We start from the raw sequence: 26,119 nt of genomic DNA, 5'->3' as shown, positions 1-26,119 counted from the left end.
CCGGCACGCTACCTCTACATTTACCTACGGGATTAGTTTTAAACCTCAATAATTATTATTTAGTGCCAGCTTTGAGCATGAACATTGTATCTGGATCTCATTTAATACGATATGGCTACTCATTTAAATCCGAGAATAATGGTTGTTCTATTTATATGAGAGATATTTTTTATGGTCATGCCCCGCTGGTCAATGGTTTATTCTTAATGAATCTCGAACGTGATGTTACACATATTCATAGTGTGAATACCAAGAGATGTAAGATTGATAATGATAGTCCCACATATCTGTGGCACTGCCGCCTTGGTCACATTGGTGTCAAACGCATGAAGAAGCTCCATGCAGATGGACTTTTGGAGTCTCTTGATTTCTAATCATTTGACACGTACGAACTATGCCTCATGGGCAAAATGACCAAGACTCCGTTCTCCGAAACAATGGAGCGAGCAACCAACTTATTGGAAATTATACATACTGATGTGTGCGGTCGAATGAGCGTTGAGGCTCGCGGAGGCTATCTTTATGTCCTCACCCTCACTAATGACTTAAGTAGATATGGGTATGTCTTCTTAATGAAACACATGTCTGAGACCTTTGAAAAGTTCAAGGAATTTCAGAATGAGGTAGAGAATCAACGTGACAGAAAAATAAAGTTCTTACGATCAGACCGTGGGGGAGAATATTTAAGTCACGAGTTTGGTACGCACTTAAGAAAATTTGGAGTTGTTTCACAACTCACGCCGCCTGGAACACCTCAGCGTAATGGTGTGTCCGAACATCGTAATCACACTCTATTGGATATGGTGCGGTCTATGATGTCTCTTACCGATTTACCGCTATCATTTTGGGGATACGCTTTAGAGATAGCTACATTCACTTTAAATAGGGCACCGTCTAAATCCGTTGAGACAACACCGTATGAATTATGGTTTGGAAAGAAACCTAAGCTGTCGTTTCTAAAAGTTTTGGGATGCGATGCTTATGTCAAGAAACTTCAACCTGAAAAGCTCGAACCCAAGTCGGAAAAATGTGTCTTCATAGGATACCCTAAGGAAACCATTGGGTATACCTTCTACCTAAGATCCGAAGGCAAGATTTTTGTTGCCAAGAACGGGTCCTTTCTGGAGAAAGAGTTTCTCTCGAAAGAAGTAAGTGGGAGGAAAGTGGAACTTGATGAATTACAGCCTCTTGAACCGGTAAGTAGCGCAGCTCAGGAAGATGTTCCTTTGGTGCCTGCACCGACTAGAGAGGAAGTTAATGATGATGATCAAGGTACTTCGGATCAAGTTACTACTGAACTTTGTAGGTCCACAAGGACACGTTCCACACCAGAGTGGTATGGCAACCCTGTCCTGGAAATCATGTTGTTAGACAACGGTGAACCTTCGAACTATGAAGAAGTGATGGCGGCCCCAGATTCCAACAAATGGCTTGAAGCCATGTAATCCGAGATAGGATCCATGTATGAAAACAAAGTATGGACTTTGACAGACTTGCCCGATGATCGGCGAGCGATAGAAAATAAAGGGATCTTTAAGAAGAAGACGGACGCGGATGGTAATGTTACCATCTATAAGGCTCAACTTGTCGCTAAGGGTTATCGACAAGTTCAAGGAGTTGACTACGATGAGACTTTCTCTCCCATAGCAAAGCTGAAGTCTGTCCGAATCATGTTAGCAATTGCCACATACTATGATTATGAGATATGTCAAATGGACGTCAAAACGGCATTCCTTAACCGCTATCTTGAGGAAGAATTGTATATGATGCAACCGGAAGGTTTTGTCGATCCTAAGAATGCTAACAAGGTATGCAAGCTCCAGTGATCCATTTATGGGCTGGTGCAAGCATCTCGGAGTTGGAACATTCGCTTTGATGAGATGATCAAAGCGTTTGGATTTATGCAAACTTATGGAGAAGCCTGCGTTTACAAGAAAGTGAGTGGGAGCTCTGTGGCATTTCTCATATTATATGTGGATGACATACTTTTGATGGGAAATGATATAGAACTCTTGGACAACATAAAGGCCTACTTGAATAAGTGTTTTTCAATGAAGGACCTTGGAGAAGCTGCTTATATATTAGGCATCAGGATCTATAGAGATAGATCGAGACGCCTCATAGGTCTTTCATAAAGCACATACCTTGACAAGATATTGAAGAAGTTCAATATGGATCAGTCCAAGAAGGGGTTCTTGCCTGTGTTGCAAGGTGTGAAATTGAGCTCGGCTCAATCCCCGACCTCGGTAGAAGATAAAGAAAAGATGAGTGTCATCCCCTATGCCTCGGCCATAGGGTCTATTATGTATGCCATGCTGTGTACCAGACCTGATGTAAACCTTGCCGTAAGTTTGGTTGCAAGACACCAAAGTAATCTCGGCATGGAACACTGGACAGCGGTCAAGAATATCCTGAAGTACCTAAAAAGGACTAAGGATATGTTTCTCGTTTATGGAGGTAACGAAGAGCTTGTCGTAAAGGGTTACGTCGATGCTAGCTTCGACATAGATCTGGATGACTCCAAGTCACAAACCGGATACATGTATATTTTGAATGGTGGGGTAGTAAGCTGGTGCAGCAGCAAGCAGAGCATTGTGGCGGGATCTACGTGTGAAGCGGAGTACATGGCAGCCTCGGAGGCAACACATGAAGCAATCTGGATGAAGGAGTTCATCACCGACCTAGGAGTTATTCCCAATGCGTCGGGGCTGATCACTCTCTTCTGTGACAACACTGGAGCTATTTCCCTTGCCAAGGAGCCCAGGTTTCACAAGAAGACCAGGCACATCAAGCGTCGTTTCAACTCCATTCGTGAAAATGTTCAAGATGGAGACATAGATATTTGCAAAGTGCATACGGATCTGAATATCGCAGATCCGTTGACTAAACCTCTTCCGCGAGCAAAACATGATCAACACCAGAACTCTATGGGTGTTCGATTCATCACAGTGTAACTAGATTATTGACTCTAGTGCAGGTGGGATACTGTTGGAGATATGCCCTAGAGGCAATAATAAAATGATTATTATTATATTTCCTTGTTCATGATAATTGTCTGTTGTTCATGCTATAATTGTATTAACCGGAAACAGTGATACATGTGTGAATACATAGACCACAGCATGTCCCTAGTGAGCCTCTAGTTGACTAGCTCGTTGATAAACAGATGGTCATGGTTTCCAAACTATGGACATTGGATGTCATTGATAACGAGATCACATCATTAGGAGAATGATGTGATGGACAAGACCCAATCCTAAGCATAGCACAAGATCATGTAGTTCGTTTGCTAAAGCTTTTCTAATGTCAAGTATCAGTTCCTTAGACCATGAGATTGTGTAACTCCCGGATACCGTAGGAGTGCTTTGGGTGTACCAAACGTCACAACGTAACTGGGTGACTATAAAGGTGCACTACAGGTATCTCCGAAAGTGTCTGTTGGGTTGGCACGAATCGAGACTGGAATTTGTCACTCCGTATGATGGAGAGGTATCTCTAGGCCCACTAGGTAATGCATCATCATAATGAGCTCAGTGTGACTAAGTGGTTAGTCACGGGATCATGCATTATGTAATGAGTAAAGTGACTTGTCGATAAGGAGATTGAGCAAGGTATTGGGATACCGACGATCGAATCTCGGGCAAGTAACGTACTGTTTGACAAAGGGAATTGCATACAGGATTACTTGAATCCTTGACATCGTGGTTCATCCGATGAGGTGATCGTGGAACAGGTGGGAGCCGACATGGGTATCCAGATCCCGCTATTGGTTATTGGCAGGAGAGCTGTCTCGGTCATGTCTGCGTGATTCCCGAACCCGTAGGGTCTACACACTTAAGATTCGATGACGCTAGGGTTATTAGGAAGACTTGTATGTGATTACCGAATGTTGTTCGGAGTCCCGGATGAGATCCTGGACGTCACGAGGAGTTCCGAAATGGTCCGAAGGTGACGATTTATATATGGGAAGTAGTCATACGGTCACCGGAAAAGTTCCGGGGGTCCATCGGGAGGGGACACCTCTCCCGGAGGGCCTCGTGGGCCGTAGTGGGAAGGGAACCAGCCCTTGGAGGGCTGGGTGCATCCCCCCTTGGGCCCGTGCGCCTAGGGTTGGGGGGGGGACCCTAAAGGGGGCGCCCCCCTTTTCTTGGGGGGCAAGCCCCCCCCTTTGGCCGCCACCCCCCTCTAAATCTCATCTAGAGGGGGGCGCACCCCTTCCTCCTCCTCCTATAAATAGAGGGGCGAGGGGAGGGCTGCCGTAACTCATTCAAGGCGCAGCCCCTCCCCTCCCCAACACCTCTCCTCCTCCGTTAAGAGCTTTGCGAAGCCTTGCCGGAGTAATACCACTCCATCACCACCACGTCGTCGTGCTGCTGTTGGAGCTCTCTTCCTCAACCTCTCCCTCATGCTTGCTGGATCAAGGTGCGGGAGACGTCTCCGCTCCGTACGTGTGTTGAACGCGGAGGTGCCGTCCGTTCGGCGCTAGGATCATCGGTGATTTGGATCACGACGAGTTCGACTCCATCAACCCCGTTCTCTTGAATGCTTCCGCTCGCGATCTACAAGGGTATGTAGATGCACTCCTCTATCTCTCATTGCTAGATGACTCCATAGATTGATCTTGGTGATGCGTAGAAAAAAATTATTTTCTACAACGATCTCCAACAGGAGGAACACTTTGTGTGCTACCAAAGATCACAATGTAACTGCGTGATTATAAAGGTGCTCTATAGGTGTCTCCGATGGTACTTGTTGAGTTCGAATAGATCAAGATTAGGATTTGTCACTCCGATTGTCGGAGAGGTATCTCTGGGCCCTCTCGGTAATGCACATCACTATAAGCCTTGCAAGCAATGTAACTAATAAGTTAGTTGCGGGATGATGCATTACTGAACGAGTAAAGAGACTTGCCGGTAACGAGATTGAACTAGGTATTGAGATACCGACGATCGAATCTCTCGCAAGTAACATACCGATGACAAAGGGAACAACGGTATGTTGTTATGTGGTTTTGACCGATAAAGATCTTCGTAGAATATGTAGGATCCAATATGAGCATCCAGGTTCCGCTATTGGTTATTGACCGAAGACATGTCTCGGTCATGTCTACATAGTTATCGAACCCGCAGGTTCCGCATGCTTAATGTTCGATGACGACCAGTATTATGAGTTTATGTGTTTTGATGTACCGAAGGTAGTTCGGAGTTCCGGATATAATTACGGACATGACGAGGAGTCTCGAAATGGTCGAGATATAAAGATTGATATATTGGATGTCTATGTTTGGACTTTGGAAGGGTTCCGGGCAAGTTCAGACATATACCGGAGTACCGGGGGGTTACCGGAACCCCCCGGGGAGTGTAATGGGCATGTTGGGCCTTAGTGGAGAAGAGGAGGGGCGGCTAGGGCAGGCTGCGCGCCCCCTCCCCCTCTAGTCCGAATTGGACAAGGAGGGGGGGCTCCCCCTTTCCTTCCTCCTCTCTCCTTTCCTTCCCCCTTCTCCTACTTCTACTAGGAAAGAAGGAGTCCTACTCCCGATGGGAGTAGGACTCCCCCCCTTGGCGCGCCCTCCTCCTTCGCCGGCCGCCTCCCCCCTAGCTCCTTTATATACTGGGGCAGGGGGGCACCCCAAGACACACAAGTTGATCATTGATCTTTAGCCGTGTGCGGTGCCCCCCTCCACTATAATCCACCTCGGTCATATCGTAGCTGTGCTTAGGAGAAGCCGTGCGTCGGTAGCTTCATCAACACCGTCATCACGCCGTCGTGCTGACGGAACTCTCCCTCGAAGCTCTAGTGGATCGTGAGTTCATGGGACGTCACCGAGCTGAACGTGTGCAGATCGCGGAGGTGCCGTACGTTTGGTACTAGGATCGGTCGATCGTGAAGACGTACGACTACATCAACCGCGTTGTCATAACGCTTCCACTTTCGGTCTATGAGGGTACGTGGACAACACTCTCCCCTCTCGTTGCTATGCATCACCATGATCTTGCGTGTGCATAGGAAATTTTTGAATACCACATTCCCCAACAGTTGCACGCGTGGATGCGGTCCCGAGAAATCGCGTTGTTTCCAGACGCATCGTCATAAATTACCCTGCCTCCCTTCCTCATCGCTCTCTCCCTCTTCCTCACTCACACCGGCGACAGTGACCACCATAGCGACAGGAGAACGATCCAAGACGGCGGCTACCACTAGAGCGCTGTAGACCTCCACCGGAGCGCATCGGCCATGGCGCTAAGTCCTCGCCCTCTTTGTAGATGTGCTTTCGACTTGAGCTAGATTAGATTTGAGCACGTGACTGGAGAGTTAGTGAGGGGATTGAACACATGGGGGGGTGGATTGCCATCCATCGATTATGTACTCACGGCTTCTAGGGTTCATATGTTATTTTTCAATTACATCGGGGGTGGGGATTGGGTACAAACTTTCTTGTCTACCCGCGATGACCCTAGAGTCGCGTCGAGCGGGGGGGTAGCCATCTTATTTTCTTCCTCATCGTCTTCGTCAAGAACGACGGGTCTTGCACGGTCGCCTGCCGCTGACGCCCTGACCACCATCTGCACCTCGTCGTTGTCCTCCTCCAGCGTCCCAAACGTCCTACTCTAGTACGCCGCCGCACGCTGGTCTTGAGGCGCCTTGTACTGCCTGTACTTGACCTAGCTTGCCCATTGTCCAGCGTCGCTGGAGTCCGCCTGATTCATGGCCCAGTGCAGGATGTCCACTGACATCGTGGCCTTGGCTGGCTCCGGGATCAGTGTCTTTAGCTCATCCGGTGTAGCCTTCTTCATCACAGCATTGGCCACCTTGTGCATGTCATCGATGCTGCTGAAGTTCGAGCACACTTCCATGGTGTGCTTTAACTTTTTGCGGTCACCGAGTGAACACCCAAGGAAAAAGGCCCTCCGTCCAATGACCGAGGGGAAAGGGTTGGGGTTGGATTAGGAGTTCATGGCGAGGGAGAGGTGGTGAAACAGATAGGTGGAAGAGGAGAGGTGGTAAAATAGAGGGGTGGAAGAGGAGAGGTGGTGAAACATAGGGGGTTTGAGTGCAGTGCTAGGTTAGTAGGGTGGGTTAATATAGGAGCGATAGGAATGAATGCTGACCATTGAACTGCGTGTTGTTCATAATGCAGATGGACAAGAGCAAAGAGGTCGTGCCACAATTGGAGAAGCGCAAGGAGGTCATTGGACAAATGGGCGAACAATTAAGAGATACCGTTGGATTAGCGGACAAAATGGAGGTGTCCATGGACATGTGTGGACGGACAAATTGGGCAGTCTGTTGAATGTTTGCCTAATTTGGTTCATTTACAGTAAGGAATAAGCAAACAATAAGCAATCTTAAATTTTCTAGACGTTCGCTCCAACTGTGGTCAGTAAACTGTTTGTGCGGAGTCCTCCCTATTCCATGCCCATGCGAGCTATGTCTTGTCCGTACCGATTCATATCAGGAATCGCCTACGGGTGGGTGACTATCGGGTCGGTCCATTAGCACAGGTTGTTCGCTATCACTCGTGTCGACGTATGTTCGCTCCACTTCAGTTTTCTTTAGTATTCTTTTTTGTTTTTCCATTGGTTTTTCTGTTTTTCTTAGACACGCATCAGTTTTCTTCGTTTTCATTGGTTTTCTTCAGTTTTTCTTTCTTTGTTCGTTATACTTTGGGTTTTTTCTTTGCTTTTTTTTGTTTCTTTGTCACTTTTAATAGGTTATTTTTCTTCTAACCCATGTTTACCCTTTTTTCACAGTACACGATGTACGTTTTTTAGCACACACGTGAAATATTTTTAGGACAACGCTAATGCCCACACGTGTGGTGGGAGCCAAACTCGCTCACACGTCTTATGACACAGAGACTGCGCGACATCACCACATGCATGCATATGGAAATCTTTTTGGATTTTTAGTTTTTAAAATGTTTTATCTCTTAAATGAAAAATCCGATTGAAGATCCGTTTTCACCATAAAATCTCTCGCGACGAGATCTTCAAAACTAGATCTCATATGAATATATGTCAATGAATTTATTTGGGGGTTAAAAGTTGCCCTGTCTATTGCATATGAATCACCATGATGTTTACACTGAAATTGTCATGATATGTTTCAGCTATTTTCTTCAACACTTAAAAGTAAATTTGACCTATTATAAAAGGGGGAATTAAGAAACTAGACTTATCATGAACCATAAACTAAACTTGCCATTATACATGCATTTAAAATTGCCATGGTTCATATAAAAAATAATTTTCATGGTCAAAGTACTGGAATTGCCATCATCAAAAACTAAAATTGCCATGCCTACAAACTAAAATTGTCACATGGCAACTTTAGTTTAAGCACTATGGCAACTACGGTTTAAACATCATGGCAACTTTTAGGCAAAAAAAAATTCATCGAAACATATCAACATAGGGTCTAGTTTTGAAGCTCTCGCCGAGACAGATTTCATGGTGAAAACAATTTTTTGATTCGATTTTTTAATTAGAAATAAAACATTTTAAGCTGAAACCAAAAAGATCTCTGCTGATGTCATATGTTCATACATGGCAAAATGAGTGGTGATGAAGGCGTGTGGGCGATGTACCAGATGCCACACGTGTGGACATTACTGTTTTATATTTTTATGAAACACGTTGGGCATTCCAAAAAATACATGTTTTGAACACTATTTTGCATACATGATAACTTTTTTTCAAATAAAATTTATCAATTTTTCAATGAAATAAATATTTATTAGAACTATCTTTTTTAACGTTTTATAAACATTTTAAAACTTTCACAGACATATTTTAGAAATACGTGAATATTCCTCGACAAAGTGCCGTAATTTTTTCACCTACACGAACATTGTTTGCATTGTATTAACATTTTTAAAAGTTTCATGAACATTTTATTGAAATGCAGGAATATTTCTTTAAAATGCCACTCACATTTTTAATCCATGCGTACATTTTCTTTTATATTGTATCAGCATTTAAAAAGGTGTAATGATCATTATTGAGATACGGGAATTTTTCTTAAAATGTTACGTAGATTCTTTTAATGGTACAAAATATTTTTCAAGTATGATTTAGATTTTCTTCGAACCCATGTTTTGAATACTTTTTCAAATACACGGTAACATTTCCCGAATACATGTTCTACATTATTATAATGGAAATAAACATGTTTTAAAGTATGTGAACATTTATTATATATTGTATAAAAATTATTCAAAATTTTATAAACATTTTTTTGGAAATACATGAATTAAAATGTAACTTACAGTATTAATAGAAATTGGAATATAACCCACACGAGCATTTTTTAGATTTTATAAACATTTTTCTAACTATCATGAAGCATTTTTTTGAAACAGGGAGTATTTCTTTAAGATGTCACATACATTTTTTATTTGTACTAAACATTTTTTTACCGTATACACATTTTGTAAACATTCCGCATACATGTTTGTGAAGCACGTGAACATTTTTCATATTCGAGAACTTTTTTCTTGAAATTATCAATGTTTCTAAAACCGTGATAACAATTGTGGTTTTCAAAGTTTTGAAATATATGCATTTAAATTATCAATAAAAGTAGAAAAGGAAAATATGAAATTTGAGTGACAACAACATGACATCAGCATGACGACACAAGTCCACAACACTAGTTCCTATACGGCCTTTCCACATATCATGTTTTCTTTCATATGTTTTAAAGAACTTTCTAGAAGGTTCCATGGGTTGTGCTGTTTTGTTCTTTTTCTTTTTTCCTTTTTTCTAACATTTTCAAATTTTCTTATTTTTTCAAAAGCCACAAAATTTTACAAATTTACATACTTTTTAAAAATTCATGATTTTTTGAAATTCTAGATTTTTTCAAATTCATGAGTAGTTTCAAATTCGCTAAGTATTTTCAAATCATGAACTTTTTAAAATTCAAGAACCTTTTCCATATTCATGAACTTTTTTAATTAGTGAACTTTTTTCAAATTCGGGAACAATTTCAAATATGTGTATTTTTTTTCAAATTCGTGTGCTTTTTTCAGTTCAATAAATTTTCAAAACTAACAAATATTTCGTTTTTCTCTCCTGTACAAGGGCCAACAACTATAGAGGGCAAAGGAACAAGCTATCAGGAGCTCATATACTAGTGGTGCTCCTGCCCGATGGCCTTTCTTTTCTGTTTTAACAAACTTTTTGGGACCTAATTAAGGTTGATTACATGTGGATGGTTAGGGATTTTTAGAATGGGGTCCTGGATGTGTATAGACTTAACTTTGCCATTATTACCCTTATCCCTAAAGTTCTTCATGCCACGAATATGAAGAACTTTAGACCTATTTGTTTGAGAAATTGTGCTGTCAATTTTTTCCAACGCTATGACCACTAGGCTTTCCTCTCTATGCGACATACTCATTTCTTCTAATCAAATTGCATTTATTAAAGGGAGATTTATTCTCGAGAGTGTGGTGATGGCTCATGAGATTATTCATGAGGTCCATAGGTCTGGGTCTAGGTTTGATCTTGAAACTTGATTATGAGAAAGCATATGATAGGGTGAGCTAGGACTTCTTAAAGGAAATGCTTCTTTCTAGGGGCTTTGGTGAGAAATGGATCGGGTGGATTTATACTACTCTACACCAATTTACCTTCCAGGTTCGGATTAATGATACAAATGGTCCTCATTGGGGGGGGAGGGGGGCTGAAGCAGGCTGACACTCACTCACCTCTGTTGTTTAACCTGGTGGCAGATGTGTTCCGAAAGTGCTATCTAAGGTTGTCAACCATGGCTTGATTGGTGGGTTTCTATCTCAAGCTACCCCTGGTGGGGTGGTTAGTTTATAATATGATGATAATACTATTATGTTTCTCAAGGATTCTTTGGAGTATGCTCGAAATTTTAAATGGATCTTAACTTGTTTTGAGAAACTTTCTAGTTTGAAAATCAATTTCCACAAAAGTGATTTGCACACTATCCATGTTTACGAAGGCATGTCCAAGGAATTTTCCTAGGTTTTTTGCTGTCAGTTTGGGGAGTTCCCATTTAAATATTTGGGGGTTCCCCTGCATTTTAAGAAACTAAGGAGGGAGGACCTCCAACCTAAAATATATTTTTCAGCACGGTGTGCTTAGTATTTTTGAATAAATGCACTCTTGCTTCACTTAGATTTATTTTAGAGTTAGTAAAATTTTGAAGAAATTCTCTCTTGCTTCACTTAAATTATTTTGAGAGAAAGAAAATATGTTATGCTCATGATCTTCACTTATATTTGTTTGAGCTTATGAAAAGCAACACATGAAAATTAGTCCCAAAGTGATAGATATCCAAGAAGGATAAAGAAAGAGAAAATATATGTCATGAAGATCATTGGACAAAATAAACTTGATTCTTAGTAATTGTTTTGAGATATGATGATGTGATATGTGATTTATGTTGATGAGTAATTGTGCTCTAGTAAAAATATTGGTGTTAAGGTTTGTGATTCCCTATGAATGCATGAAAGTCAATAATCATGAAATGAAAATTATATCCTACTTGTGGTGCATTATTCGGTGTTAATTATGCTTAATGCTTGCTTATGAGATTATTCGTTTCTTGGTTGGTCGCTTCTCAATCTTTTTGCTAGCCTTCATTTTGCACTAAATATGACCTCTACTTGTGCATCCAAAATCCTTTAAACTAGTTTTGCCACATGAGTCCTCTATATCTACCTATATGCAGTATTCTTTTGCCGTTCTAAGCAAATTTGCATGTGCCATCTCTAATTTTCAAAATAAACTTCTCTTTTGTGTGGTTGTTTCGCTCGTGGAACGGTAACGGGTGGCTAATATTTTCCATGTTAGATGTGTTATTCTCACGATGAGTGTTTATTCACTTGTTATTGCACGAGAGTAAGGCAAAGGTTTTAGGGATGCCCAGTCCCAAAATGCCAAAATGAATTTACTTTATGTTGTTAAATAGTAAATTCCTTGGAAAGTATTGGTATGGAGGGCACCCATGGATACGGCTAGCCATGGAAAGTGAAAGTATGGTGGAAAAAGGAATAATTTTTTTTCTGTTTGGGAACCGCCTATGATATATCTAGCATGGAAAGTGTTGGGATGCTTTGAGTCATTTTTGTTGGTGGGATGGATACAGCTCCCAAAATTTTTTTATCTTTCTTTTTTCACTTTGAGCTCTGGCACCTCTACAAATCCCTACTTCCCTCTGCGAAGGGCCTTTCTTTTACTTTATGCAATTTTTATTTTTGAAATTGAGTCTCCATCCTCTCTTATAAAAGAACCAACTAGGAGGCAATATGATCGTACTTAAGTATTGGGTGTAGCTAATATTCGAGTGTGTTTCATGAATGGATCAATGTTTGAGCATGATGGGCTAGGGATAACTTGTTTTAGCATTGATATTTTGAAAGACATGGTTTCTTGTTGATAAGCTTGATTATCTAAATTATTATGTCAAAACTAGACTATTGCATTGAATCACATAAAGTCCAAATGTCCATGCTATAAAAGAATATGATATGACATGATAAACATCACTCCACATCAAAAATTCTGTTTTTATCACTTACCTACTCGAGGACGAGCAGGAGTTAAGTTTGGGGATGCTGATACGTCTCCAACATATCTATAATTTTTGATTATTCCATGCTATTTTATTATCAATCTTGGATGTTTTACAATCATTTTATATCATTTTTTGGTACTAACCTATTGACATAGTGCCAAGTGCCAGTTGCTATTTTCTGCATGTTTTTACATCGCAGGAAATCAATATCAGACGGAGTCCAAATGCCATGCCAATTTACGATGATTTTGTATGGACCAAAAGGAAGAAGATGGGCACTGGTTGCACCTGGGGGGAGTCCCGAGGAGGGGACAACCCACCAGGGCGCGCCACAAGGCCCAGGCACACCCTGGTGGGTTGTGCCCACCTTGGCTACCCCCCGGACCGCCTCTTTGCTCTATAAATACCCCAATATTCTAGAAACCCTATGGGAGTCGACGAAATATTCATCCAGCCGCTGCAGAGTCCAGAACCACCAGATCCAATCTAGACACCATCACGGAGGGGTTCACCACTTCCATTGGTGCCTCTCCGATGTTGCATGCGTAGTTCTTTGTAGACCTCTGGGTCCGTAGTTAGTAGCTAGATGGCTTCCTCTCTCTATCTTGATTATCAATACAATGATCTCTTGGAGATCCATATGATGTAAGTCTTTTGGCGGTGTGTTTGTTGGGATCTGATGAACTTCGAGTTTATGATCAGTTATGTCTTTTTATATCCATGAAAGTTATTTGAGTTCTTTGATATCTTATATGCATGATATCTTATAGCCTCGTATTTCTTCTCCGATATTTAGGTTTTGTTTGGCCAACTTGATCTATTTATATTGCAATGGGAAGAGGTGCCCAGTAGTGGGTTCGATGTTACGGTGCTTGATCCCAGTGACAGAAATGGAACCAACACGTATGTATCTTGTCTACATCATGTCATCGTTCTTAATGCATTACTCCGTTTTTTCATGAACTTAATACACTAGATGCATGCTGGATAGCGGTCGATGTGTGGAGTAATAGTAGTAGATGCAGGCAGGAGTCGGTCTACTAATCTTGGACGTGATGCCCATGTAATGATCATTGCCTGGATATCGTCATAATTTTTTGAAGTTCTATCAATTGCCCACAGTAATTTGTTCACCCACCGTTTGCTATCTTTCTGGAGAGAATCCACTAGTGAAACCTACGGCCCCCGGGTCTTCTTTCTCATATATTTGCCTCGCGGTCTACTTTTTCCTTGCGTTTACTTTCAGATCTATTAAACCAAAAATACAAAAATACCCTGCTGCAATTTATTCTTATTTATTTTATTTGGCGTTCGATCTATCAATCTACTACAAATTTACCTCACGTCCTTTGCCTATCTTGAGGCGTCGTACCCTGAAAGGGATTGACAACCCCTTTAACACATCAGGTTGCGAGGTGTTGTTATTTGTGTGCAGGGGTTGTTTACGTTGTGTTGCTTGGTTCTCCTACTGGTTCGATAACCTTGGTTTCATATCTGATGGAAATACCTACCGCCGCTGTGCTATATCATCCCTTCCTCTTTGGGGAAATACCGACGTAGCTTCAAGCAACATCACCTCTCATCAAGAGGGGGTCAATCTCCATCAACATCTTCACTAGCACCATCTCCTCTCAAACCCTAGTTCATCTCTTGTATCTGATATTTGTCTCAAAACCTCAGATTGGTAGTTGTGGGTTGCTAGTAGTGTTGATTACTCCTTGTAGTTGATGCTAGTTGGTTTATTCGGTCGAAGATCATATGTTCAGATCCTTTTTGCATATTAATACCCCTCTGATTATGAACATGAATATGATTTGTGAGTAGTTACATTTGTTTCTGAGGACATGGGAGAAGTCTTGTTATATGTAATCATGTGAATTTGGTATTCGTTCGATATTTTGATGAGATGTATGTTGTCTCTCCTCTAGTGGTGTATGTGAACGTCGACTACATGACACTTCACCATTGTTTGGGCCCAGGGGAAGGCATTGGGAAGTAATAAGTAGATGATTGGTTGCTAGAGTGACAGAGGCTTAAACCCTAGTTTATGCGTTGCTTTGTAAGGGACTGACTTGGATCCATATGTTTCATGCTATGGTTAGGTTTACCTTAATTCTTCTTTCGTAGTTGCGGATGCTTGCGGGAGGGGTTAATCATAAGTGGGATGCTTGTCCAAGGAAGGGCAGTACCCAAGCACCGGTCCACCCACATATCAAATTATCAAAGTAACGAACGTGCATCATATGAGCATGATGAAAACTAGCTTGGCGATAATTCCCATGTATCCTCGAGAGCACTTTTCTTTATATAAGAGTTTGTCCAGACTTGTCCTTTGCTACAAAAAGGATTGGGCCACCTTGCTGCACCTTATTTACATTTGTTACTTGTTACCCGTACAAATTACCTTATTACAAAACTATCTGTTACCGATAATTACAGTTCTTGCAGAGAATACCTTACTGAAAATTGCTTGTCATTTTCTTCTGCTCCTTGTTGGGTTTGACGCTCTTACTTATCAAAAGGACCACGATAGATCCCCTATACTTGTGGGTCATCACATAGCATGACCATTAAAGCACATCTGGGCATGCATCCTGAGGAACGCTCAAATCGGCCATTTTTGTGGAGCCAGGCCCGCGTGGTGCTGCCCTAGGCACGTGGGCGTGGGCGGTTTCACGCGTCGATGCGGTCCTGAGAAATCACGTTGTCTCCAAACGCATCATCATAAATTACCTTGCCTCCCTTCCTCACCGCTCTCTCCCTCTTCCTCACTCACACCGGTGACGGCGACCACCAGAGCGACATGAGGACAATCCAAGATGGCGGCTACCACCAGAGTAACTACAGACCTCCACCGGAGCGCATCGGCCATGGCGCTAAGTCCTCGCCCTCTCTGTATATGTGCTTTCGACTTGAGCTAGATTAGATTTGAGCACGTGATTGGAGAGTTATTGAGGGGATTGAACACATGGGGGGTGGATTGCCATCCATCGATTATGTACTCACGGCTTCTAGGGTTCATATGTTATTTTTTGATTACATCGAGGGTGGGGATCAGGGTACAAACTTTCTTGTCTACCCGCGACAACCATAGAGTCGCCTCGAGCGGGGGGGGGGGGGGGTAGCCATCTTCTTTTCTTCCTCATTGTGTTCATCAAGACCGACGGGTCTTGCACTGTCGCCTCCCGCTGACGCCCTGACCATCATCTGCACCTCATCATTGTCCTCCTGCGGCGTTCCAAACGTCCTACTCTAGTACATCGCCGCACGCTTGTCTTGTTGCGCCTTACTGCCTGTACTTGACCCAACTTGCCCATTGTCCAGCGTCGCCGGAGTCCGCCTGATTCATGGCCCAGCGCAGGATGTCCACTGACATCGTGACCTTGGCTGGGTCCAGGATTAGTGTCTTCAGCTCATCAGGCGTAGCCTTCTTGATCACAATGTTGGCCACCTTGTGCATGTCATCGATGCTGCTGAAGTTTGAGCACACTTCCATGGTGTGCTTGAACTTTTTGCGGTCACCAAGCGAGAACCCAAGGAAAAAGGCCCTCCATCCAAAGCCCTAGGGGAAAGGGTTGGGGTTGGAGTTGGATTTCATGGCGAGGGGGAGGTGGTGAAACAAAGAGGTGGAAGAGGAGAGGTGGTGAAACAGAGGGGTGGAAGAGGAGAGGTGGTGAAACATAGGGGGTTTGAGTGCAGTGCTGGGTTAGTAGGGTGGGTTAATATAGGAGCAATAGGAATGAATGCTGACCATTGAACTGCGTGTTGTTCATAATGCAGATGGACAAGGGCAAAGAGGTCGTGCCACAAATGGGAGAAGGGCAAGGATGTCATTGGACAAATGGGCGAACAATTAAGGGATACCGTTGGATTAGCGGACAAAATGGAGGTGTCCATGGACATGTGTGGACGGACAAATTGGGTAGTTTGTTGAATGTTTGCCTAATTTGGTTCATTCACAGTAAGGAATAAGCAAACAATAAGCAACCTTAAATTTTACAAACGTTCGCTCCAACTGTGGTTGGTAAACTGTTTGTGTGGAGTCCTCCCTATTCCGTGCCCATGAGAGCTATGTCTTGTCCGTACCGATTCATATCAGGAATCGCCTACGGGTGGGTGACTATCGGGCCGGACCATTAGCACATGTTGTTCGCTATCACTCATGTCGACGTAGGTTCGCTCTACTTCAGTTTTCTTCAATTTTTTTTGTTTTTCCATTGGTTTTTCTGTTTTTCTTAGACACGCATCGGTTTTCTTTGTTTTCACTGGTTTTCTTCAGTTTTTCTTTCTTTCTTCGTTATACTTTGGGCTTTTTCTTTGCTTTTTTTGTTTCTTTGTCGGTTTTAATAGGCTATTTTTCTTCTAACACATGTTTACCCTTTTTCCACAGTACACGATGTACGTTTTTAGCACACACATGAAATATTTTTAGGACAACGCTAACGCCCACATGTGTGGTAGGAGCCAAACTCGCTCACACGCCCTATAACACACAAACTACGCCACGTCACCGCATGCATGCATATGGAAATATTTTTGGATTTTCAGTTTTTAAAATGTTTTATCACTTAAATAAAAAATCCGATTGAAGATCCATTTTCACCATTAAATCCCTCACGACGAGATCTTCGAAACTAGATCTCATATCAATATATGTCAACGAATTTATTTGGGGGTTAAAAGTTGCCATGTCTATTGCATATGAATTGCCATGATGTTTACACTGAAATTACCATGATATGTTTCAGCTATTTTCTTCAACACTTAAAAGTAAATTTGACATATTATAAAGCGGAGAATTAAGAAACTAGACTTGTCATGAACCATAAACTAAAATTGCCATTATACATGCACTTAAAATTGCCATGGTTCATATAAAAAATAGTTTTCATGGTCAAAGTACTGGAATTGCCATCATCAAAACACTAAAATTGCCATGCCTAAAAATTAAAATTCCCAGATGACAACTTTCGTTTAAGCACTATGGCAACTACAGCGTAAACATCATGGAAACTTTTAGGCAAAAAAAAATTCATCGAAACATATCAACATGGGATCTAGTTTTGAAGATCTCGTTGAGACGGACTTCATGGTGAAAACAAATTTTTAATTTGATTTTTTAATTAGGAGATAAAATATTTTAAGCTAAAAACCAAAAGATCTCTGCTGATGTCATATGTTCATACATGGTAAAATGAGTGGTGATGGAGGCATGTGGGTGATGTGCCAGATGCCACACGTGTGGGCGTTAGCTTTCTATATTTTTATGATACACATTGGGCATTTCAAAATATACATGTTTTGAACACTATTTTGCATACATGATAAATTTGAGGCGGTTTCGTACCCTACAATAATCTCTTTGTTTGTTCTCCGCTATTAGTAACTTTGGAGTGACTCTTTGTTGCATGCCGAGGGATTGTTATATGATCTAATTATGTTATTATTGTTGAGAGAACTTGCACTAGCGAAAGTTTGAACCTAGGCCTTGTTTCGAAGCATTGCAATACCATTTTCGCTCACTCTTATTACTTGTTACCTTGCAGTTTTTGTAATTTCAGATTAAAAAATCTTTATCTACCATCCATATTGAACTTGTATCACCATCTCTTTGCCGAACTAGTGCACCTATACAATTACCATTGTATTGGGTATGTTGGGGACACAAGAGACTCTTTGTTATTTGGTTGCAGGGTTGTTTGAGAGAGACCATCTTCATCCTACGCCTCCCACAGATTGATAAACCTTAGGTCATCCACTTGAGGGAAATTTGCCACTGTCCTACAAACCGCTGCACTTGGAGGCCCAACAACGTCTACAAGAAGAAGGTTGTGATATGTCTCCAACGTATCTATAATTTTTGACTGTTCCATGCTATTATATTATCTGTTTTGGATGATTAATGGGCTTTAATATGCTCTTTTACATTATTTTTGGGACTAACCTATTAACCAGAGGCCCAATGCTAGTTTCTGTTTTTTTGCCTATTTTAGAGTTTTGCGGAAAAGGAATATCAAACAGAGTCCAAACGGAATGAAACCTTCGCGAGGATCTTTCTTGGACCAAAAGTAATCCAGAAGACTTGGAGTTGAAGTCTGGGACTCTACGAGGAAGCCACGAGGAAGGACAGCACGCCCGCGGGGGGGAGGGGGGTAGGCGCGCACCCCACCCTCATGGGCTCCTCGTAGCTCCACCGACGTACTTCTTTCGCCTATATATACTATTATACCCTAGCAACATCAGGGAGAGCCACGAAACCACTTTTCCACCGCTGCAACCTTCTGTACCCGTGAGATTCCATCTTGGGGCCTTTTCCGGTGATCTACTGGAGGGGGAATCGATCACAGATGGCTTCTACATCAACACCATTGCCTCTCCGATGAAGCGTGAGTAGTTTACCACAGACCTTCGGGTCCATAGTATTAGCTAGATGACTTTTTCTCTTTGGTTATCAATACAAAGTTCTCTCCTTGATGTTCTTGAAGATCTATTCGATGTAATATTATTTTGCGGTGTGTTTGCCAAGATCCGGTGAATTGTGGATTTATGAACAAGATTATCTATGAATATTATTTGGTTCTTCTCTGAATTCTTATATGCATGATTTGATGTCTTTGCAAGTCTCTTTGAATTATCGGTTTAGTTTGGCCTACTAGATTGATTTTTCTTGCAATGGGAGAAGTGTTTAGCTTTGGGTTCAATCTCACGGTGTCCTTTCCCAGTGACAGTAGGGGAAGCAAGGCACATATTGTATTGTTGCCATCGAGGATAAAAAGATGGGGTTTATATCATATTACCACTACAAAAAAGACACATCCGTGACATTTTGGGCCGAACGAAAGTTTTATCTGTCATATTTATGACACTTCTATGACGATAATTGTGAAAAAACCTGGTATCATCATAGATGTGGTGGGCTCCTACTTCTGTGACAAAAAATCATAACAGAAAATGGGTTTTTCGTCCTGGGCGGGTCGGAGATGCAGCTGCATGACATTCTTTAGGCTGTCCATGACGGAAAAAACCATGGTAGAAGCGAGGGCGAGGAAAATATCAGGGAGTTCCCGGTTACGGTGGGTGGTCGGGGGCCGAGCGATGCGCATTTCTCTCGTACATGTACGTGTGTGTGTGCGAGGCGGTGGGCACTAACTGAAGCCGAGCGATTGCACTAGCTACGTTACTGAACCCGAGTGATTCTTTCGCTACTGCTGCTAACTGAAGCCAATCGACCGTAGCACTCCAACACAAGTCCGTTTCCTCTGTTTTGCGGTACACCACACCCCTCCCGATCAACAGGACCCCGTTTCGACCGAAGGAGATCCAATAGAAGTCCGTTTCCTTCGTTTTGTGGTACACCAGACCCCTCCCGATGAACATGATCTTGTTTCGACCTTGGCTAGTCGAACACAAGGCTGTTTCCTCCATTGTGCGGTACGCCAGGCCTCGTTTCCATCGGTTGTTCCGTCCAAGCCCTCCCGATGAACATGACGATGCATTCCGTTCCGACCCAGCCATGTACACGAGCCCTTGCCATACGTATGCGCGAGTAGGCGTTCGAGACCCCGCCCGTATGTACGTACGTGGCTATATTTTCTTTCTTGCACACTGGCCGCTGTACGCACATGTACATGCTATGTGCGCGCCTCTACTACGACACGTGCGCGCCTCTACATCGACCAGTATGTACGTACACGTTCGCGACCAGAATGACAATGCTATGTATGCTTCGACCAGGTGGGTCCCGACTGTCAGGCACTTCCTTGCGTGCGAAGATGTAGCTGGTGGGTCCTAGCAGTCATGGCGGCGAATCATATTCCGCGTGTAATATCGACGCACTTTCTTGCGTGCAAAGATTTAACTGGTGGGTCCCAGTAGTCGGGGGGAAATATTTTTTTGCGAAATACAGTGGCCCGTCCAATGGGTCCCTGCTGTCAGGTGGAGGAATAATTATTTTGCGCGTAATAAGGAGTCAATTCCTTGCGGCTGCCATGGACCCAACTGTCAGCCTATCAACATACAATACTCTTCCGATGGAAGTCTTTTCTTGACCATGTTGACCATGCCGCACCGAGAGCAGTAGGGCGGTGGACAACGGCGATGCCTAGGAAGGGGACGACGCGGAGCCAAGAAAGACGCGGCAGTGGATGCCCATGCGTAGAGGAGTATGAGGGTTCACTGGTTCGGCTGCGGTGTGAGGCTGCCATCGTCGCAGAATAACAGGGGGTGTGGGTGAGTAGAGGGATGGCCTGGCCAGCGGTGGGAGTAGTAGGGGGCGGTGAGGCCTCCGCGGCATCACAGCCGGCCACGGGAAGCAGGAGCACGCGGCACGACCGACGCTGGTTTGGGCAGCTGGAGCAAGAAGACCAGAGATTGAAGAAGCACTACATCCGTTGGATGGACATCGTATGGTCACTGGAGCTAGAATCGTTCATATTGACTAAGTTGACAAAGTCATCTGTCCCCGTCAACTTAGTTGGCCCACAAGTCAGCCTCCCACTATGGTGGGTCCCAGCTAGCACAGGGGTATTCATTTTTTTGTGCGTAATAAGAAGGCACATCCTTGCGCGCAAAGATATAGCTGGTGGGTCTGACCTGTCAGCGAGGGGAATGTTTTTTTCGCAAAATACAGAGGCTCTTCCGGTGGGTCCTAGCTGTCAGGTAGAGGAATCATTATTTTGCACGTAATAAGGAGGCATTTCCTTGCGTGCGGTTGTTTACCCAGCTGTCAGCCTCTTCAAGCACAGTCTACTTCCGATGGTGTCGTTCGTTGACCACGTTGACCACTCTGCGCCGAGCGCATCCAAGGTGGTGGATGATGGCGAGGCCCCGGACATCAACGAGCCAGAGATGGGAAGACGCGAGAGTAGAATCGCAGACGGGGAGGTGTACAAGGTACTAGGGAAAACTGTGATAACAATTTGTTTATACTATCTTAACATTTTTTTCAAATCATGGTTTTCAAAGTTTTGAAATATATGCATTTGAATTATCAATAAAAGTAGAAAAGGAAAAATATGAAATTTGAGTGACAACAACATGACATCAGCATGATGACACATGTCCGCAACACTAGTTCCTATACGGCCTTTCCACATATCATGTTTTCTCTCATATGTTTTAAAGAACTTTCTAGAAGGTTCCATGGGTTGTGGTGTTTTGTTCTTTTTCTTTTTTCCTTTTCACTTTTTCCTTTTTCTAACATTTTCAAATTTGCTTAATTTTTCAAAGGCCACAAAATTTTACAAATTTACATACTTTTTTAAAATTCATGATTTTTTTTCAAATTCATGAGTATTTTTAAATTCGCTAACTATTTTCGAATCATGAACTTTTTAAAATTCAAGATCCTTTTCCATATTCATGAACTTTTTTAATTGGTGAACCTTTTTCAAATTCGGGAACAATTTCAAATATGTGCATTTTTTTCAAATTCGTGGGCTTTTTTCAGTTCAGTAAATTTTCAAAACTAACAAATATTTCATTTTTCTCTCCTGTACAAGGGACCAACAACTATAGAGGCCAGAGTAATAAGCTATCATGAGCTCATATACTAGTAGCTATTCGCGGGCTTTTCTTTTCTGCTTTAACAAACTTTTTGGGACCTAATTAAGGATGATTTCATGTGGATGGTTAGGGATTTTTAGAATGGGGTCCTGGATGTGTATAGACTTAACTTTGGCATTATTACCCTTATCCCTAAAGTTCTTCATGCCACGAATATGAAGAACTTTAGACCTATTAGTTTGAGCAATTGTGCTGTCAATTTTTTCCAATGCTATGACCACTAGGGTTTCCTCTCTACGCGACATACTCATTTCTTCTAATCAAATTGCATTTATTAAAGGGAGATTTATTCTCGAGAGTGTGGTGATGGCTCATGAGGTTATTCATGAGGTCCATAGGTCTAGGTCTAGTGGTTTGATTTTGAAACTTGATTATGAGAAAGCATATGATAGGGTGAGCTAGGACTTCTTAAAGGAAATGCTTCTTTCTAGGGGCTTTGGTGAGAAATGGATTGGGTGGATTTATACAACTCTACACCAATTTACCTTCCAGGTTAGGATTAATGATACAAATAGTCCTCATTGGGGGGGGTGCTGAAGCAGGCTGACACTCACTCACCTCTGTTGTTTAACCTTGTGGCAGATGTGTACTGAAAGTGCTATCTAAGGCTGTCAACCATGGCTTGATTGGTGGGTTTCTACCTCAAGCTACCCCTGGTGGGGTGGTTAGTTTACAATATGATGATGATACTATTATGTTTCTCAAGGATTCTTTGGAGTATGCCCGAAATTTTAAATGGATCTTAACTTGTTTTGAGAAACTTTCTGGCTTGAAAATCAATTTCCACAAAAGTGATTTGCACACTATCCATGTTTCCGAGGGCATGTCCAAGGAATTTGCCCAGGTTTTTTGCTCTCAGTTTGGGGAGTTCCCATTTAAATATTTGGGGGTTCCCCTGCATTTTAAGAAACTTAGGAGGGAGGACCTCCAACCTATAATAGATAGGATCATAAAAAGTATTGCTGTTTGACTAGGTAAAAATCTTTCATATAGAGGCAAGCTAATTCTTTTGACCACTTGTATTGCAAGTATCCCTACTTATCTCATGTCCATTATGAAATTCCCTAAATGGGCCATTGAGTCCATTTCCTCCCAAATGTCTCACTTCTTCTAGGGCAACATGGGGGATGTCCACAAGTATCACTTGTCTAACTAGGATCTTATCTCCAGGAAGAAAGAATATGTACTTACGGGGGTCCCCACTCTCAGAGAGTTTAACACGTCCTTGCTTGCTTCATGGGGAAAAAGATTCTATGATGGTAGAGATAATGATTGTAAGAAAAGTGTTATAAATATGCCACCAACAAGCCCAATATTGTTTTTGGGCCAAACCTGCCCTTGGCTCTCCTTTTTGGATGAGTGTTTCATGGGCTTTTATTGCTGCAAAAACTTTTTATATATGGTCTCCTGGGAATGGTGAAAATATTGCCTTTTGGCAAGATATTTGGATTGGGGAATGCTCTTTGAAAACTCTATACTAGGATTTGTTTGACATATGTTAACAACAAGATGATACACTTTCTCAAGTGTGGAATGGGGAATGCCTAAACCTACTTTGAGGAGGTGTGTTAATGAATCTACTGTGTCTAGGTGGTTTAGTTTGGTGAATCTGGTGAAGCACTTTGTTCCTTCATCTAATACAGATAACCCTGTTTGGACTCTTGAGCCTTCTGGCCATTACACTGTGTTAAGTCTTTCTACAAGATGATTAACTATGGTGGTATTTCTTCTGACACAAAAGATTGTATTTCGAAAATTAAATTTCCCCCAAACATTCATGTCTTATTTTGGCTGATTTTTAGTAACAAAAGTTTAACGAGGGATAACCTGGCCAAGAGAAGGCATGTAGATGATTTATCTTGTGTGCTTTGCAGTGAGCTTGAATCCATTCAACATCTTTTCTTTGATCGTATTGTTGCTAATGAAATTTGGTCAATAATTGCTGAGTCTTTTGGTATTTCTATACCGATTATTTTATGTCATTATCTTCTTTCTGGAAATAAAAAAAAGTCTCGAAAGGCGGTTAATACTGCTACTTCTGCTACCTTGTGGAGCTTATGGCTATTGCGCAACGATTTTGTTTTTCAGGGGCGAAAATGGTGAAGTATACATTGTGTCTTGGATCTGGTGGGGGCAATGATGAGGCAGTGGAAAATTCTATGTACAGGCACCGAGGGTGCTCTTCTTCTCCAGTGCTTAAGACTTTTGGGTCGTCGAAGAGGGGAATTGCTTAGGATAGCTTGGAGTGGCTGATATCTGGCAGGGAGAACGTCTTGCATTTTGTGATCTTCAGTGGCTTATCTTGCACATGTCATGCGTTCTTTCCCTGTGTTTGGAGAGATGTAATAGGGAGACTTTATCTAGAACCCTCTTTAAGTTGTACAGCTACTTGAGGTTGCCGCCGAGAGCTATTAACAGTCGAAGAGTTGTACATAATGAAATTTGAGTGACAACAACACGACGTCAGCATGATGATACATGTCCACAACACTAATTCCTATACGGCCTGACCATATCATGTTTTTTCTCATATGTTTTGAAAACCTTCTAGAAGGTTTTATGGGTTGTGATGTTTTGTTCTCTTTCCTTTTTCCTTTTTTTCTTCTAAATTTATGAAGTTTTTCCGAATTCATGAACATTTTGAAATTCAGTTAGTTTTTCAAAAGCCACAAAAATTTATAAATTTATGTACTTTTTTACATTCATGATTTTTTGAAATTTGCGAGTATTTTCAAATTCGCTAAATATTTTAAAATCATGAACTTTTTAAAATTTATGAACCTTTTCCATATTCATGAACTTTTTTTAATTAGTCAACTTTTTTCAAATTCAGGAACATTTTCAAATATGAGTTATTTTTCAAATTTTTTGAGCTTTTTTCAATTCAGAAAATTTTCGAAATTAAAAAATATTTCCATTTTTCCTGTCACACCCTAGCTAGTCATGCATTAGAGTGTTGCATCATGTTTATTTTTTCATCAGAAACTTGAAATGGGGATGACAGAACCCCCAGTCCCCTCTGAAAGCAACTAGGGTTACTAAAATAATTTTCAATGAACCTGAAATGCCCTTCTAAAATGCCCATCATTTTTGTCTTGGTTCAGAACCTCTGCCAAAAATGGTGCACATTTTCCTAGGCCATCTTAGGGTTTTTGAATTAATTCATAAATATTTGAATTTGGGCATTTAAAATTATATAAAATATTTAAATGCTCAAATACCTCCAAACTAAAATGTTTCATGTTGGAAATAATCCAGCTATGGACCAGGAGTGATTTGGTGATTTTTGAAGTTGCCTAGGTATTTTATTTAATTCAACAAAGTTGCAGAAGTATTAGAAAAACAGAAAACAGAAGAAAATGAGAAAAACTTACCTGGCGCCTGCCCCGGCCCACCTGCCGGCCCAGCCCAGCACCGCTCCAGCGAGCTGCTTGCCGGCCAGGCAGGCAGGCAGGTGCCCGACGGCGACCGCGGCGTGCGCCACGCACCTGCTCGCCGCCTCGCCGCTCCCCTCGCCAGGTGACGTCGAGGATCGGCCTCTCTCTCTCCCCCGAACCCCCCAGACACCCCCTCTCCTCTCCAGCTCCTCCCCCTCGCACGCCCCAGCCATGGCCGACGCCATCGCCGCCACCCCCTCGCCGTAGCCACGCCCTCCGACCACCCCACGCCGTCTCACCGTGTCCAGGAGCTCCGCCGCTGTCCACTTCATCGAGCAGCCGAGCCCCGAGCGCTCGCAACGCCCGAGACCACCGCACCGACCTCGCCCGAGCTCACCGTCGCCGGAGATCCCCTTCAACGCCGTCGTCGCTCCGGTCCATCTCCGGCCGCACCAAGAACTCCGTCGCACTCACTGTGAGCTTAGCCATCTTCCCCTCCCTTCCGTTCTTGCTCCCGAGCCGTGTAGCAACCTCCCGGAGCTCAACCGCACCCACCGCCGTGGAGCTCGTCGCCGACGTGCTCCCGGTCATCCTCCGGCCACAAGATGGTGTCCATCTTACTC

Source organism: Triticum aestivum, chromosome 7B (assembly GCF_018294505.1).
Source record: "Triticum aestivum cultivar Chinese Spring chromosome 7B, IWGSC CS RefSeq v2.1, whole genome shotgun sequence".
Taxonomy (NCBI): Eukaryota; Viridiplantae; Streptophyta; class Magnoliopsida; order Poales; family Poaceae; genus Triticum; species Triticum aestivum.
This window is presented reverse-complemented; position numbering follows the sequence as displayed.